This window comes from Balaenoptera acutorostrata, chromosome 2 (genome assembly GCF_949987535.1).
Source record: "Balaenoptera acutorostrata chromosome 2, mBalAcu1.1, whole genome shotgun sequence".
NCBI classification, from domain to species: domain Eukaryota; kingdom Metazoa; phylum Chordata; class Mammalia; order Artiodactyla; family Balaenopteridae; genus Balaenoptera; species Balaenoptera acutorostrata.
In genome coordinates, this window is record NC_080065.1 from 64,470,069 (window position 1) to 64,486,381 (window position 16,313).

Sequence of the window (16,313 nt, forward strand, 5' to 3'; positions counted from 1 at the left end):
TGACTTACTGATTAAATCTCCTTCCTAGTAATTTGTCTGCTCAGATTTTCTATTTCTTCATGATACAGTCTTGGTAAGTTGTGTGTTTCTAGGAATGTATTCATTTCTTCAAGGTTGTCCAATTTTTTGGCATATAATTGTTTATAGTAGTCTCTTATGATCCTTTGTATTTCTGCGGTATCAGCTGTAATGTCTCCTCCTTCATTTCTGATTTTATTTGAGTCCTCTCCTTTTCTTGTTTAGTCTAGCTAAAGATTTGACTATTTTATCTCTTTAAAAAACAAACAGTTCTTAGTTTCATTGATCTTTTCTATTGTCATAGTCTCTATTTCATTTATTTCTGCTCAGATCTTTATTTCCTTCCTTCTACTAACTTTGAGCTTAGTTTGTTGTTCTATTTCCTTGAGGTATAAAGATAAGTTGTTTGAGATTTTTCTAGTTTCTTAATGTAGGTGTTTATCTCTATGAACTTCCCACTTAGAAGTGCTTTTTCTGCATCCCATGAGTTTTGGTATGTTGTATTTCCACTTTTATTTGTCTCAAGATATTTTCAAATTCCCTTTTTTTCTTTGACCATTGGTTGTTCAGTAGATGGTACTTAATCTCCACATATTTGCGAATTTTCCAGTTTTCTTTTTGTAATTAATTTCTAGTTTCATACAATTATGGTTGGAAAAGATGCTTGATTTGATTTCAGTCATCTTAAATGTATTAAGACTTGTTTTGTGGCCTAATATATGATATGTCCTGGAGAATGTTCTATGTGCACTTAAAAAGAATATGTATCCTGCTGCTTTTGGATGGAGTGTTCTGTGAATATCTGAAGTCCATCTGGTCTAATGCGTACTTTAAGTCTAATGTTTCCTTATTGATAATCTGGATGATCTATCCATTGATGAAAGTGTGGTATTCCAGTCCCCTACTATTCTTGTATTGCTGTCAATTTCTCCCTTTAGGTCTGTTAATATTTGCTTTATGTATTTATGTGCTCCTTCTTAGGTGCACAAATATTTACAAATGTTATATCCTCTTGTTGGATTGACCCCTTTATCATTATATAGTGACCTTCTTTGTCTCCTATTACACTTTTTGTCTTAAAGTCTATTTTGTCAGATATAAGTATAGCTACCCCAGGTTTCTTTTGGTTTCCATTTGTGTGGTATATCTTTTTCCATCCTTTCACTTTCAGTCTGTGTTCTTAAAGCTGAAGTGAATCTTTTGTAGGCAGCGTGTAGTTGGGTCTTGTTTTTTATCCATTCAGCCATTTTGTCTTTTGATTGGAGAATTTAGTCCATTACATTTAAAGTAATTATTGATAAGTATGGACCTACCACCATTTTGTTCATTGTTTCTGGGCTGTTTTATAATTCCTTTGTTTCTTTCTTCTTCTTTTGGTCTCTTCCTTCATGATTTGTTGCTTTTCATGGTGGTATAAGTAGATTCCTTTCTCTTTATCTTTTGTGTATCTACTGTTACGTTAGCCTTGTGGTTACTGTGAGGCTTGCATAAAACATCTTATATTTATAACAGTCTGTTTTAAGTTGATACAACTGAAGTTTAAATGCATTCTAAAGCCCTAAGTTTTTAATTTTATGTTTTTGATGTCACAGTTTGCATCTTTTAAAAATATTACTATCTTTATATGTTCTTTCTATCCCCCTGTTTTGGGTCTCATACAGTCTCCACTTTCCAAGTCAAATCTTTTACCTGTCCCCTTAATTCTATCCCATGACCAAATACCCCAACCACTCTTTCCCATATTTTTATTTTTAGTTCATAGTTTCTTCTGAAAGCCTACCAAACATGGTGTGGTTTCTCCATATGCCCCCAATATTTCATTTTTTAAATCTTGAAAAACTATCTCACCTCTGCCTTTCCTTGAAAAACTTCTTTGCTGCCTTTACCTCTGATATCCAACATCTCATCATTTGACTTCTGCCTCAGACTCTATAGAAGATGCCCTCTCAGAGCTCACCAGTGACCTCCCAAGGATCAGGTCCAAAGACTTTCTCAGTGTACTTCCTTACCTTAGTGAATCCCCTGCTCTCTTTGAAACTCCTCCTTTGGTTTGCACAGCATGCTACTGCCCCAGTCATGCCTCCCAACCCTTCCCTTGTTTGCCTTCTTCCTCCTTGTACATCGCCTAAATTCTTCTTCAGAGGTATCACCCATTCCTTCCATTTTGGCCAAGGAAGGGGAGTTTAGGAAGGCTGTTGGGACCTCAGCAAGTGACAGGGTAAAAAGCTGTTGCATACTCAAGCTTGATCCAGACTTGCAGAGACATTCTGGGGGAGATATGGTGGGTGGGGCAGGTCAGCCTATATTTGCAGATAGTAAAGATACTTAGAGTCAGGTGGCTGCTAACTTTGGGGTTCTGGATGCCCCACCCACTTCTGAACAAGACCCAGCCACTAGGCAGAAATTCTTGAGAGCAGGGTTTGGGTGCTTCAGTGGGTACAGGGGCTTAGCTACAGCTGGGAAGTGTTTCCAAGTTCTAGTCAAGCAGGCTGTGGGCTGAGCAGGTAAGTAGAAGGGAAACAAGAATGCACTGTAGAATTATGCTCTTAGTATATGCATCATGGTCTTAATCAGGATTAGCTTAGAGACTGGGCAGGATGACTTAGGCAGTTCCTGGCATCAGCAACATCACTTATACTGTGAACTTCAGTGCTGTCAACTTCATATAGGTGATCCTAGCCCTGGTCTGCCTGCCTGTCTGTCTCTTTCTGTTTCCTTCCATCTCTCTTTCTCAAACTTGCAGAAAAGTTGTAAGAATGGTAAAAAGAACCTCTTTTTTCCTTGACTATTTGAAAGTAAGTTGGTAACATGATGCACCATTGACTCTGAATACGTTTATTTGTATTTTCTACAAACAAAGACCCTTTTATACATAACCAGAAGACCATCATCAAAACCGGGAAATTAATAGCCATACATTACTACCATTTAACTCTCAGACTCCATTTGAGTTTTACTTATTTCCCTACTAAAGTCTTTTGTAGAAAGAGGGTCTAGTTTAGAATCAGTCACGTCTCTTGATTTCCTTCAGACTGGAGTAGTTCCTCAGTCTTTCCTTAACTTTCACAATCTTGACAGTTTTGAGGATAATGAGTCCAACTATTTGTAGAATATCCTTCAGTTTTGGTTTACTAATGTTTCCTCATGATTAGATTTAAGTTATATATCTTTGCTAAGAATATTCCAGAAGTGATGTTGACTACTAAAAGGCATGAGATTTGAATTTGCTCCATTACTGATGATGTTAATTTTGATCACTAGATTAAGATAGTATCTCTCAGGCGTCTCCATGGTAAAGTTACTTTTCTCCTCTTTATAGTTAATGAATATTTTATGGGAGGTTACTTTGGGATTTTGTAAATATGATGTTAATCATCAGACTTTCAATTTATTTGTTAGTTTATTTATGTGAGTATGGACTCATGGATTCCTATTTTATTCAATGGGTTTTAATCTATTTTTTGATGATCTCACTGACTCTATTTTCTTTCCCATATTCTATAATCACCCAATACATTATTATTATTATTACTTTAAGCAAAAAGTTATGTTTTGTTTTATTGTATTTATTTTTGTATTCCAAATGTCAGAGATAGAAAGGGCTTAAATAAAGTCCATGCTTTCCAACATCCTCATTTACAAGCAAACAACAATAAAACCCTGAAACCCAGAGATATTGGATGACTTCCAAGGTCATAGCATTAATGAGATAATCAAGGTTGGAATCCAAGGCTCTGTTTCCAAACCAGCGCCTATCCTATTACACTGTGGTCACTCTGGCTCTACCACTCACTGTCTGTGCATCCATGAGTAACCTAATCACATTCTCTGTACCCCAATTTTCTCATCTGTTTAACAGGGGCATAACGAGCACCTCACTCTTTGGGCGCATATGAGGATCAAATGAGATAATTCATGTGAAGTGCCTAGTGCAGTGTCTGGCTCACAGTAAATATTCAATAAATAAGAACTCTCATTATTATTGCAGGTCTTCCTTGACTTAGAATGGGGTTACGTCCCAATAAATACATCATAAGTTGAAAAGGCATTTAATACTCCTAGCCGACCAAACATTGTCACTTACCCTAGCTTATCTTTAACGTGCTCAGAACACTTATATTAGCCTACAGCTGGGCAAAATTATCCAACACAAAGCATAATTTATAATCAAGTATTGAATATCTCATGTAACTTATTGAATACGTACTGAAACTGAAAAACAAAATGGTTGTATGGGTACAGAATGGTTCTCAGAGTATTGGTTGTTTACCATGGTGATTGTGAGGCTCACTGCTGCCTGCAACATCACGAGAGAGTATCATACCATGTATTGTTAGCCTGGGAAAAGATCAAAATTCAAAATTCGAACTACAGTTTCTACTGAAAGTGTATCACTTTTGCACCATTGTAAAGTTGAAAAATCATAAGTCAAACCATAATAAGTCAGGTACCATCTGTACTAACGTTATGATTAACATTTCTGTCTTACATATGAAGAAACTAAGTATAGGACCCTCGAAAATACTTGACAAAGAGAACAAGATTTTTTTTCTCTTTATTTTCTTTTTACTTTTTGACCCCCAACCCCCACCACTGGCTCTGTAGTATAAGCTTATTTTGTTTTGGTTTTTAAATTCCACATAGAAGAGAGATCTTACAGTATTTCTCTTTCTCTCTCTGACTTATTTCACTTAGTACAATGCCCTCAAGGCCCATCTGTGTTGTTGAAAATAGCAAGATTTCATTCTTTTTTTCTGGCTGAATAATATTCCATTGTGTATGTATACCACAATTTTGTATCCATTCATCCATTGGTGGACACTTAGGTTGTTTCCATGTACTGCTATTGTAACTAATGCTGCAATGAACATGGAGATGCATATATATTTTCTAGTTAGTGATTTCATTTCCTTTGGATAAATAACCAGAAGTGGAATTGTTAGATTATATGGTAGTTCTATTTTCAACTTTTTGAGTAGTCTCCATACTGTTTTCCATACTGGCTGTACCTATTTACATTCCCATCAACAGTACATAAGTGTTCCCTTTTCTCCATATTCTCACCAATACTTGTTGTTTCTTTACTTTTTGATAACAGCCATCCTTACAGATGTGAGGTTATATCTCGTAGTGGTTTTGATTTGCATTTCCCTGATGATTAGTGATGTTGAGCACCTATTTGTGTACCTGTTGGCCATCTGTATATCTTCTTTGCAAAAATGTCTAATCGGATCCTCTGCCCATTTTTATTTTTTAATTTTTTATTATTATTTTTTTATAAATAGGAGCACACCGGTTTTATTGTTTTGTTTTGTTTTATCTTTTTTTTTTATTTAGTTTTGGCTGTGTTGGGTCTTCGTTTCTGTGCGAGGGCTTTCTCCAGTTGCGGCAAGTGGGGGCCACTCTTCATCACGGTGCGTGGGCCTCTCACTATCGCGGCCTCTCTTGTTGCAGAACACAGGCTCCAGATGCACAGGCTCAGTAATTGTGGCTCACAGGCCCAGTTGCTCCGCGGCATGTGGGATCTTCCCAGACCAGGGCTCGAACCCGTGTCCCCTGCATTAGCAGGCAGATTCTCAACCACTGCGCCACCAGGGAAGCCCCTCTGCCCATTTTTAAATTGGATTATTTGGTTTTTTGCTATTAAGTTATATGTGTTCTTTATCTATTTTGGATATTAGCCTTTTATCAGATATGACTTGCAAATATTTTCTCCCATACAGTAGGTTGTCATTACATTTTGTTCATGGTTTCCTTTGCTGTGCAGAAGCTTTTAGTTTGCTGCAGTCCATCTTGTTTACTTATGCTTTTGTTGCTTTTGCTTTTGGTGTCAGATTTTTAAAAAATCATCACCAAGGCCAGTGTCAAGGAGCTTACTTCCTATGTTTTCTTCTAGGAGTTTTATGGTTTCAGGTCTGAAGTTCAAGTCCTCAATCCATTTTGAGTTGATTTTTGTGTATGGTGTAAAATAGTGGTCAAGGTTTATTCTTTTGCATGTGGCTGTTTAGCGTCCTTTTATCTTATGTATTTATTAACAAATTATTGTATTATAGTTATTTTTACTACTTTTGTCTTTTATAAGTGATTAATCTATCACCTTTACAACATTAGTTTTTTTGAGATTTATACTTTGTTTTCCTGTTACTAATTAGTGATTTTTTGTTTCACCTTAAAGAAGTGTCTTTAACATTTATTCTAAGGCCAGTCTAGTGGTTATGAACTCCTTCAACTTTTGCTTGTGTGCAAAACTCTTTATGTCTCTTTCAATTCTGAAGGACAGCTTTGCCAGGTAGAGAATTCTTGGTTGACACTTTTTTTCTTTCAGCACTTTGAATATATCATGCCACTCCCTTTTGGCCTGCAAAGTTTCTGCTGAAAAATTTGCTTTCAGTCTTATGGGAGTTCCCTTGTACAAAACGAGTTGTTTTTCTCTTGCTGCTTTTAAGATTGACCCCTTATCTTTAACTTTTGACAATTTAATTATAATGGGTCTTGGTGTAGGTCTGTTTGGATTCATCTTATTTGGAACTTTCAGGGCTTCATGGATCTGGATATTTGTTTCCTTCCCTAAATTAGTGAAGTTTTCAGCCATTATTTCTTCAACTAAGTTTTCTGCCCCTTTCTCTCTTCTCTTTCTGGAATTCCTATAATGCAAATATTGGTTGTGCCTTAAGTCCCTTAAACTATCTTCACTCTTTTTCATTCTTTTTTCTTTTTGCTGCTCTGAGTGGGTGAATTCCACTGCCCTCTCTTTGAGTTCACTGATCCTTTCTTCTGCTCCATCTAGGCTGCTGTTGAAACTCCTCTTTTGGACTTTTCAGTGCAGTTATCTATTCTTCAGCTCTGTGATTTCTGTTTGGTACTTATTTATATTCTCTCTTTATTGAAATTCTCACTGTGTTCAGACATTGTTCTCCTGATCTCAGTAAACACATTTATGACTGTTATTTTGAAATCTTTGTTAGGTAAATCACTTATCTCCACTTAATTAAGGTGTTTTTCTGAGGTTTTATCTTGTTCTTTCATTTGGAACATGTTCCTCTGTTTCTTCATTTTACTTGATTCTCTGTATTGGTTTCTGTGTGTCAGAAAAAACAGTTTGATGAAACTTATTATTCTGCCCTGCCCTAGCTCTTGGTTGTCTCTCATACCTTTGTGATTGTTTTAGTGGCTCCTAGTAGTTGAAGGTGTGCCAAGACCTGTCAGTGTCCTAAAGGAGAGGATCCCGTCAGAACCTGGATGGAGGCTGACTGGAAGTGGGAACCTCAGGCAGCAGCTCTTAAAGTATGGAAATATGGCTCTTAAAGTGTAGGACTGGGTATTTCTGCATACTGCCTCTGTGCTGTGCCCTTGGGGGATAGCCTATTAAGAACTATTTTTCTGTTTGTTACAGTCCTGTGGAACCTGGGAAAGAAGCCCTGCTGGCCACCAGAGCCAGGCAATCAAGGGGTGACTCCTAGCTGGCAGCCACAAAAATCAGGGTGCCATGTATGTGCACAAGCTCCTTTCAGGGAGATACCAGCAGCATGAGGCAAAGGGAGAGTGCAAAAATGGCATCTGTGTCCTCCCAATCTCTGGATAGTATTGCAGTTTGTCCCTAGATGTGTGTTAAATTAGAAGCCTGCCCTTCAGGTCAAAGCTTTAAGGTAAACAAATAGGCCTCTTTCACAGAAAGACTGGGTGAATTTCAGTTTGCTGTCTCTGCACTGGGCCTGGGGTTTAGCCGTGGTGAGTCCACATGAGCCCTTTAAGAACTTTTAGTTTCCTATAGCCTTGCAGCTCTCATGGACGCAAGCCCTGTTAGCTTTCAAAGCTAGATGTTTGGGGGTTCCATATCTCAGGTGGAAATCTTAAGAGTTGGGGTGCCAGATGTGGTGTCCAAACCCTTTGCTTCTCAAGGGGAAGCTGGGAATTTCCACCTGATTGTGTGTTACCATGCTGCAGGTGGGGTTTATGACAAGATGGTTTCTCAGCCTCTCCTCCCCACTTCAGTGTGGGATTTTTCTCATTCACTTGTTGTGTAGGAGTTGCTCAGCTAGTTTCTGGATATCTTTCAGAGGGAATTGTTTCCTATGTTGTAGATTTGGTGTGTCTGTGAGTTCAGGACCCCCCTATGTCACCATCTTGAACCTAAAAATTTCCAGGATTTATTTTTTGGATGATTTTCTAGATTTAAGAAAGTGAGAGAGAAAATGTTAATAATACAGAGTAAATTTAAATATGCATCAAGTCTGTAGCAGTTTCATTGTGAATAGTGGAAAAAAAATTGAAGAAATATCCCTCCAGTATTCAAAAACTATTACATGAATCAACAAAGAAGTTGCTCACATCACTGATGAGTAAGCGGGATTCCTTTGCACCTGGTATTTTACTTTCATCTTACTGCTCAATGTACGTGAAAGTATCCACTCCCATTCGTGTCGAAACTCCACTCATTTATCCATTGCAACTATAGTTAGGCTACCCAGACGAGAATTCAGCAAAAAAGTCAACAAAAGTATTTTGTGCGGACTTCCCTGGTGGTGCAGTGGTTAAGAACCCGCCTGCCAAGGCAGGGGACATGGATTCGAGCCCTGGTCCGGGAAGATCCCACATGCCGCGGAGCAACTAAGCCCGTGCGCCACAACTACTGAGCCTGCACTCTAGAGCCCATGTGCCACAACTACTGAAGTCCACGCACCTAGAGCCAGTGCTCCGCAGCAAGAGAAGCCACCACAATGAGAAGCCCGCGCACCGCAACGAAGAGTAGCCCCGCTCACAGCAACCAGAGAAAGCCCCGCTCAGCAACAAAGACACAACGCAGCCAAAGATAGATAGATAGATAGATAGATAGATAGATAGATGATAGATAGATAGATTAATTAATTTAAAAAAAAGTATTTTGTGAGAATCTACTGACTAAAGAGAACTTATGGAGAAGAGTATTTTATATTTTAGTATTATTTAGAAACTGTGTACTGCACATCCTTTATAGAAAGTTGGCAATTTTTTTCCTTAAAGGGCCAGATGGTAAATATTTTAGACCTCACAGTCTGTTGCCACTACTCATCTCAGCTCTGCCACTGGAAAACAGCCATAGGTGATATGTAAATGAATGGGCAAGGCTGTGCTATAAGATTATATTTACAAAACCAGATGACTAGCCCCTGGACCATAGTTTACTTAACCTCTGCTTTTTATCAGTAAAATTTATAATAAAGGTAGGTATGGATATGTATGCATTTTTCAGCAAGCCAGTTGTCAAACCTTTACTACACGCCATGGTTATCATTCCAACCAGTCCACAGTCCTCATTCTAAAGGGCTCCCCAGTGGCTTCTCATGGTCTAAAAAACAATCGTCAATAATCTTTTAGGAGCAAACAAAGCCCTCTGTGCTCCTGCGTGCTCTCCACCTCTTTCACCGCCACTTTGTTCCAGCCACACCAGGCTCTTATTAGTTCCCTAAACACACCAGGCTTTTTCATGCCCCTGGGCATTGCACTCACTGCTCTCCCTGTTTAGCCTGCTCTTCCTTTCTCCTGTCCTCCTGAAGGACTCTTGCTCACCTGACCCAGGTCAAGTTTTTCCTCTGTGCTATTCGCCTGGCCATTTTCTCCTCCTCTCACCTACTCAGTGCATTTAGCACTTCCCACACTAGACCCCGCTCATCAAGGGCAGCTCCTGTCCCAGTGTCCTGCCTCCCGATCTCCCGCTGATGCTACTGAACTCACTCAGTAAATTCTTGATCAGTGGAGCTTGTCAAGGATCTTATGTTTTAAGAGTCATAATAAGGTATATTGTGTATGGAAGACTTTGTATCCCTTACTCTGCCAGTGTTTTTCGTACATTAACTCCTGTAATCCTCACTGCAACTCCATGAGGGTAGATATGATGATCCCCATGTTACAGATGAGGAAACTGGGGCTTGCACATAGGTGACATGTGACAGAACCAGGATGCACACCCTAGAGTAGTTACAATAAGGTTATAAAAGAAATACAGGGGCATATTATGGGCAGTCACACGAGAGAAAGGCTACTCTTACCTGGTAAACTGAGGGGACAGCTTCATGGAGGAGGTGTTGACTGAGACTGGATAGAATTTATCCTTGTGGGAGAAGCAGCCCATGTGGAAGCAAAAAGGTAACCAGAGGCAAGAGAAGCAAGAATGGTCAGGCTTGGCCTGCCCCCATGATGTGGTGTAGACCAGGGCAGATGGTGCTGAGGCAGCCTCTCAGCTGCCCACCTGCCTTTGTGTGGCTTCCTCTGACAGTCCGTACCCTCTTCTAGGTGCTTCAGGGTCTGGAGCCATCCTGGTGGGTGTTTAGATCGAAGTAAATTATACCATGTGTTCTGTGCCGCAATCCAACTGCCATGTACCGATGAAATCAAGTTTATGTGTGCATTTGACGTGCCGTGAAAGGAAGTTACATCAGGGCAGTTTGGGGGTCCGTGTCGAATAAGAAGGTAAGGTAGCAAATTGTCCACGGAGGAGCCTTGGGGCTCTCTTAGGAAAAGCTGGAACCTGGTATCTCCACTGCTTGTGAAGGTTATTGGAGCTCCAGGACTGGATACTTGTTAGGCATGTGGTAATGTTGTCAGTTCTAACTGCAGTGCTTCAAAATTCATTTTCCCATCATATTTTGGACGTATGCAACCAATCAAAACTTAATACCCGGGACTTCCCTGGTGGTCCGGTGTCTAAGACTCCGTGTTTCCAATGCAGGGGGTCTGGGTTCAATCCCTGGTCAGGGAACTAGATCCCACGTGCCGCAACAAAGAGTTCGCATGCCACAACTAAAAGATCCCATATGGTCATGACAATCCTGCATGCCGCGACTAAGACCAGCGCAGCCAAATAAACTAAAAACAAAAAAAAAAAACTTAATACCCAGCCATAATGCCATCAGCTCCTTTGCCTAAAAGATCATTTGTTTCAACTATAGTCAAAGCAGAGTTTTTCTCTGAGGATTTTATTCCAGCTTCTGGACCTTCACGGATGTGGCGCCTCTTTTAAATAATTTCTAAGAAGAAAATTCCAGTGAATATGCCCTCCTCTAGTGCCATTGCTGGAAAAAGAAGCCAGGAGGAGGAAGAATTTGGCATGTTTTCCATTAGATTTGCTCTGCCCCATTTTGGAGAAATCTGACTCTTGCAGAAATCTGACTCTGGTTTGCTGAAGGCTGAGTTTCTGGTTGTGATTTCAGAGTCCAGCTCCAGGAGACTGAAGGAAGCATGCATTTACTCATCCTCTTCATGACCACCCCATCCCGAAACTTAGAATCACAATGTAAGGAGTGGGGTGAATAAAACTTTTCCTTATTACTTTAGTCAAACAAGATGGCTGTGGACGGGGGACTGAACAGGTATGACATACGTACCCAGGGGCAAGAGGGGAGGAAGTGAATGGCCCCTCTCAGCCCAGTGCCATTTATTCCACAGGTGCTAGTTGAGTTCTTTCATTCTGAGCATGAACCAGAGCTACAGTACGATGCAGAAAAACCACGGGTGCAGACTGCTCCCAGGAGACTTTGAGTCTAGGAGAGGTTGGTCAGGTTTCAGATCATTAGAACTATCAAAGTGAATTTAAGTGCCTAAGCACAGAGCATTGGCTCTGGAGTTACAAAGGAAGAAGAAGACAGGTTCAGAACAAGCAGAGGGTAATCCATAAGGAACGCTGGACCATGGATATCCCTACGGGAGGAATGTTACAGCTACCCACCAGCACTGGAGAACAGTAGCACCTGTAAGCACTCATACTAAACGGTGAGGAACGTGGAAAAGTGAGATTAATGCAGTGGTTCTCAGCCTTGGCTGCATGTTGGAATTACTTGCAGAGTTAAAAAAAAAAAAAAAAAAATACAGTGATGCCTGAACCCCAGGGGCTCTGATGGAATGGGTCTGGGGTATAGACTGGGCATGAGGGTTTCTAAGAGCTCTGCAGGGAATTTTAATGTACTTGTCAAGGTCAAGAACCACCAGGCTACAGAGTGGCTTGGATCTGGTGTGATCGGTTAGGTGCATTTAGGGAAGTTTCCTGCTGGACGTTTTATAGGGGGACAGGAGTGTGGTTTGACCAGAGGATCATGGAAGGGCAGGTGAAGAGAAGGATGGCCTGTGTGTAATCCATACAGGGAGGGCCAGGCCACAGTGGAACTGCCAGGGGTGGGACCAAGTCTTCATCATCTTTGTATGTCCCTCCTGGGCCTGGGCGCACAGAAAATGTCTGTGGAATGGCTGTTTGCATCCTGTGGGAGGGAAGCCTCGGTGTCTGGGTAGCAGTGAGGTTCCTACGTGGGCTCGTCCGCAGGCTGCAGATGGACTAGGGAGCACAGGGCGCAGCACCGACGCTGAGTTCCAGCAAGTCAGCAGGAAGAGCTTCTCAGACAGGCTCTGGCCCTAGAGAAGGCTGATGGAGAAAACCACTGTCCCTGCTGGCTTGAGAGCGCTATGGAGGTAGAGACCCTACCTGTCTTCGCAGCAAGCACCTGTTCTAGAGCCTGGCACACGGGGCGGGCACAGGGGTGCTCCCAGAATGGACAGGTGATGTTCTGGGCAGGAGTCCCCCCACCTAGGATTGCTCCCAGGCACAGGAGCTTCTCTATCTGCAGGGCCTGCCCCAAAGGCACTTGACTTCCTTATTATAGGGAGACTTGGGACATATGCAATAGAAATTAATTCCACGGTCTGTGTCCCAAGCCCTGTTATCTGTTTCAACTGACAGTATTCTTTTTTTTCCATTTCTCTTCCACATTAATGTTCCGTGGCTAGGAGATCTGGTAGGGGAAGTAATGGTGTGTATGGGATTCATTTAGTTTTCTGTTTCAATGTAAATGTGAGAAATTCACCCAGTACCCTTTAGGCCATGAGAGTGACTATTTTTTTAAAAAGTCGTTTTCAGTAGTTCATCGACCTTATGGCTCTACAGGGCTGAAACTCCGAGTCCTGTTCCCCGGTCACTGTGGGCATCCTGCTGAGGCTGCCCCCTTTAGCCACAGAGCACAAGTCCCCAGGTAAGCGTCCAAGTAAGGGTCACCATCCAGATCACATTGCAGGATCACACAGTGGTGCTGAAGGTCCCGTGCTCCCCCGGGAGGAGCCCGGGACACGTGCTGCAGGGTGGGTCCCAGCTCTCAGGAGCTGCTGCCCCGGGGAGGTGACCTGTGCCGATTGGCAAGGCTCAGGCGGGGGGCTTTCTGCTTCAGAGGAGGTCATTACCCCTCACCGCGGTCGTGGCTCTCCCTCTGGGCCTGAGAACCTCAGCACCTGTGCTTGGGGAACGTGTTGCTGCAGAGACACAGCCTTTCCAGGCCAGTTGGCTGGAAGTGGGGGGCCTGGGCCAGCACCTGTACATGTTGCCTTACCTTACCTTTAGATAAATCAGTTAATACTCAGAGGGAATTGTTTCAGTGATTGCTCCAGAGTTGTTTTCTGGATTAGGAATTTCAAGTGACGTTAAAACTATATCATCTTTAAAATATCTAACCAAGACTTGGGGGCTTCAGGGTTCTAGGCTTTGCTCGTGACTGGCAGTCTCCTGGTGGCCGGCCAGGGTCCTTCAGTGCAGGTGTGCAACGTCAGGCCCAGAGCAGGCCGGAAGCTGATGGGGACCAGGGGAATCCAGGCCCTCCGGGACCTCTTGACTCATCAGCTTCTATTGGAGCAGGAGGGTAAACTGCTAGGAAAAAAAGACCTTTCAAAAGTGGTTTTTAGACAATATTGACTGCTATTTGTGAACTTACAAAGAAGAGGGGGTGTTGAAATTTGACTTCCCAAGAAAACACAAAACAAGTGTCTTTCCTAAAAAGGGAAGGGAAAGAAGGACAGGAAGAAAACTTGCCTCATTTTGTTCGGAATGAATCTCCTCCTTATGCAGCTGCTGAAGGTGAGCCAGAGTTCTGATGTGCTTTCTGGGATGAGACCTGTGTTCCTATGGGCTCAGTGGTGCAGAGAGTGGGTGTCACGCCTTGTGGGGTGCACTGTGCAGAAGAGCTACCCTGCCTGTGGTTGATTTAATCTCTGGCCCAAAGCACACTTTCCAGCGGGTCTTGTTGGCAGTACCCTGACCCTTAATTCTGGAAATACCAGTGGTAGCCTGGGGAGTTTTACGTTTTGCTAAGGTGGTAACAATACTGAGTCACAGACCTAAGTGAGTCACCTGTGTGTCTTTTCATTCATGAGCTGCCTCCCTTGGCTGTCCCTCTGGAATGCGATTGTCACCTCCAACTCATCGGCAGGGGCCAGTGGAGCTGGCGTGGCCTTTGTGACTAATATTCCCCCACGGGAGGATAGGGTTCCTCAAGTGTGAAAATAATTTGATTCCCTGAAGAAATCTTGACCTTTAGCATCCCATTTTCAGCAGCAGCATTTAGAGAAGAAAGCACAATTTCAGGACGGTCTTTCAGGTCCAGCTCTCTTCTTCCTCCGAAAGGACATTCACTTTCTCCACTGAGTTGAAGCTACTCCTTCTCTCCCTAACCAGCCTGCCCCCGCTGCCAGATTCATCTTCCCAAGATGCCTCTCGGATCATTCAGTTCTACCTTAAAAACTTCCACTGGCTCTCTGTTGCCTGTAAGGGCTGTCAAGGTGATACCATTCCAGAACGTGGCCCCTTGTCACTCCTGTGACATGCTTTCCCCATGGAGCCTACATGCTAGAAGGCTCAGCTTCTTGACGCCCTTTTTTGTTCTGGTTCCAAAGTGCCGGTTACATATTCAAAGGCAGATATAGGAATCCAGTTGTCCCCTTCATAGTGGCCTCTGGCCTTTCTGGGCCATGGCTGTACTTCCTGATGCATCACACAGCCCAGCCCTTGGTCAGTTTCTGTCCAGCTACACTTACCACCCCAAGCAGCTTTCAGTTTCTTCTCCATCCTGATTCCTCCTTCTTTGAAGGGCTTTATGCAGTGCAAGGTAGGTGACTGGTACATTCAGATTAAATTAGGTTATCTGAAGTTATTCACACTTAAGTTACCAGCATCATATCTTACAAGTTAATCACTGGAAAGGGACTTGGTGAGCTACCCAGAAAGAAAAAGACACCCTCTCTTCTATTCTAGTTTTATTAAGTCAAGTAAACAATACTCAGATATAGGAAAACAAAGAAAAATAAAGGGGCATGGGTAGACTCCATCTTAAAGACGCATGGAGAAAAGATGGGCATAAGAGTTGTTTTGACCAAAGAATTATCCGTATTCTCTGACAAATGAAGTATTGTGGGGGTGAGACAGACAGGAGAGCAAAGAATGGCTCCAAATGGGTGGCCAGGGCTTTGGCCGGGGCATTCATGGACAACCACAAATTCAGAGGTGGGAAGGGAGGTCATGGGGCTCCAGATGGAGGCCTCTGCTGGACAAGAGAAGCAAGGAGGATGGGGTGTGCTGGGCTGAGATCTGGGGGCTGGTAGATATGCGGAGGAGAGAGGAATCCAGGGTGATTCCATAGTGACCCACTATGCCTGAAAATGATGAAGCACAATACAGTAGTCCCCCCTTATCCATGGTTTCACTTTCCATGGTTACAGTTCCCTGCAGTCAACCATAGTCCAAAAATATTAAATGGAAAATTTCAGAAATAAACAATTCGTAAGTTTCTTTTTTTTGCATTGAAGTATAGTTGATTTACAATGTTGTGTTAGTTTCTGGTGTACAGCAAAGTGATACATATATATATGTATACAGTTATACATATATATATTCTTTTTCTTCTATTCCATTATGGTTGATTACAGGATATTGAATAGAGTTCCCTGTGCTATACAGTAGGACCTTGTTGTTATCTGTTTTATATATAGTAGTTTGTATCTCCTAATCCCAAACTCCTAATTTATCCCTCCCCCACCCCCTTTCCCCTTTGGTAAACACAACTTTGTTTTCTATGTCTGTGAGTCTGTTTCATAAGTGAGTTTATTTGTGTCATATTTTAGATTTCACATATAAGTGATATCATATACTATTTGTCTTTCTCTTTCTGACTTACATCACGTAGTATGATAATCTCTAGGCCCATCCATGTTGCTGCAAATGACATTATCTCATTCTTTTTAATGGCTGAGTAATATTCCTTTGTATATATGTACCACATCTTCTCTAGCCATTCATCTGTTGATGGACATTTAGGTTCCTTCCATGTCTTGGATACTGTGAATAGTGCTGCTGTGAACATAGGGGTGCATGTATCTATTTGAATTAGCGTTTTCTCTGGATATATGCCCAGGAGTAGGATTATTGAATCATATGGCAACTCTATTTTTAGTTTTTTGAAGAAACTCCATACTGTTTTCCATAGTGGCTGCACCAATTTACATTCCCACCAACA

General features: G+C 41.9%; 1 protein-coding gene across 4 annotated transcripts in view; it reads left to right on the forward strand.

Annotated features, from left to right (window-relative positions):
• Window positions 1–16,313, forward strand: part of PDE8B (phosphodiesterase 8B) — a 269,134-nt gene that overhangs the window by 186,897 nt on the left and 65,924 nt on the right. The gene's annotated exons all lie outside the window — the stretch shown is intronic.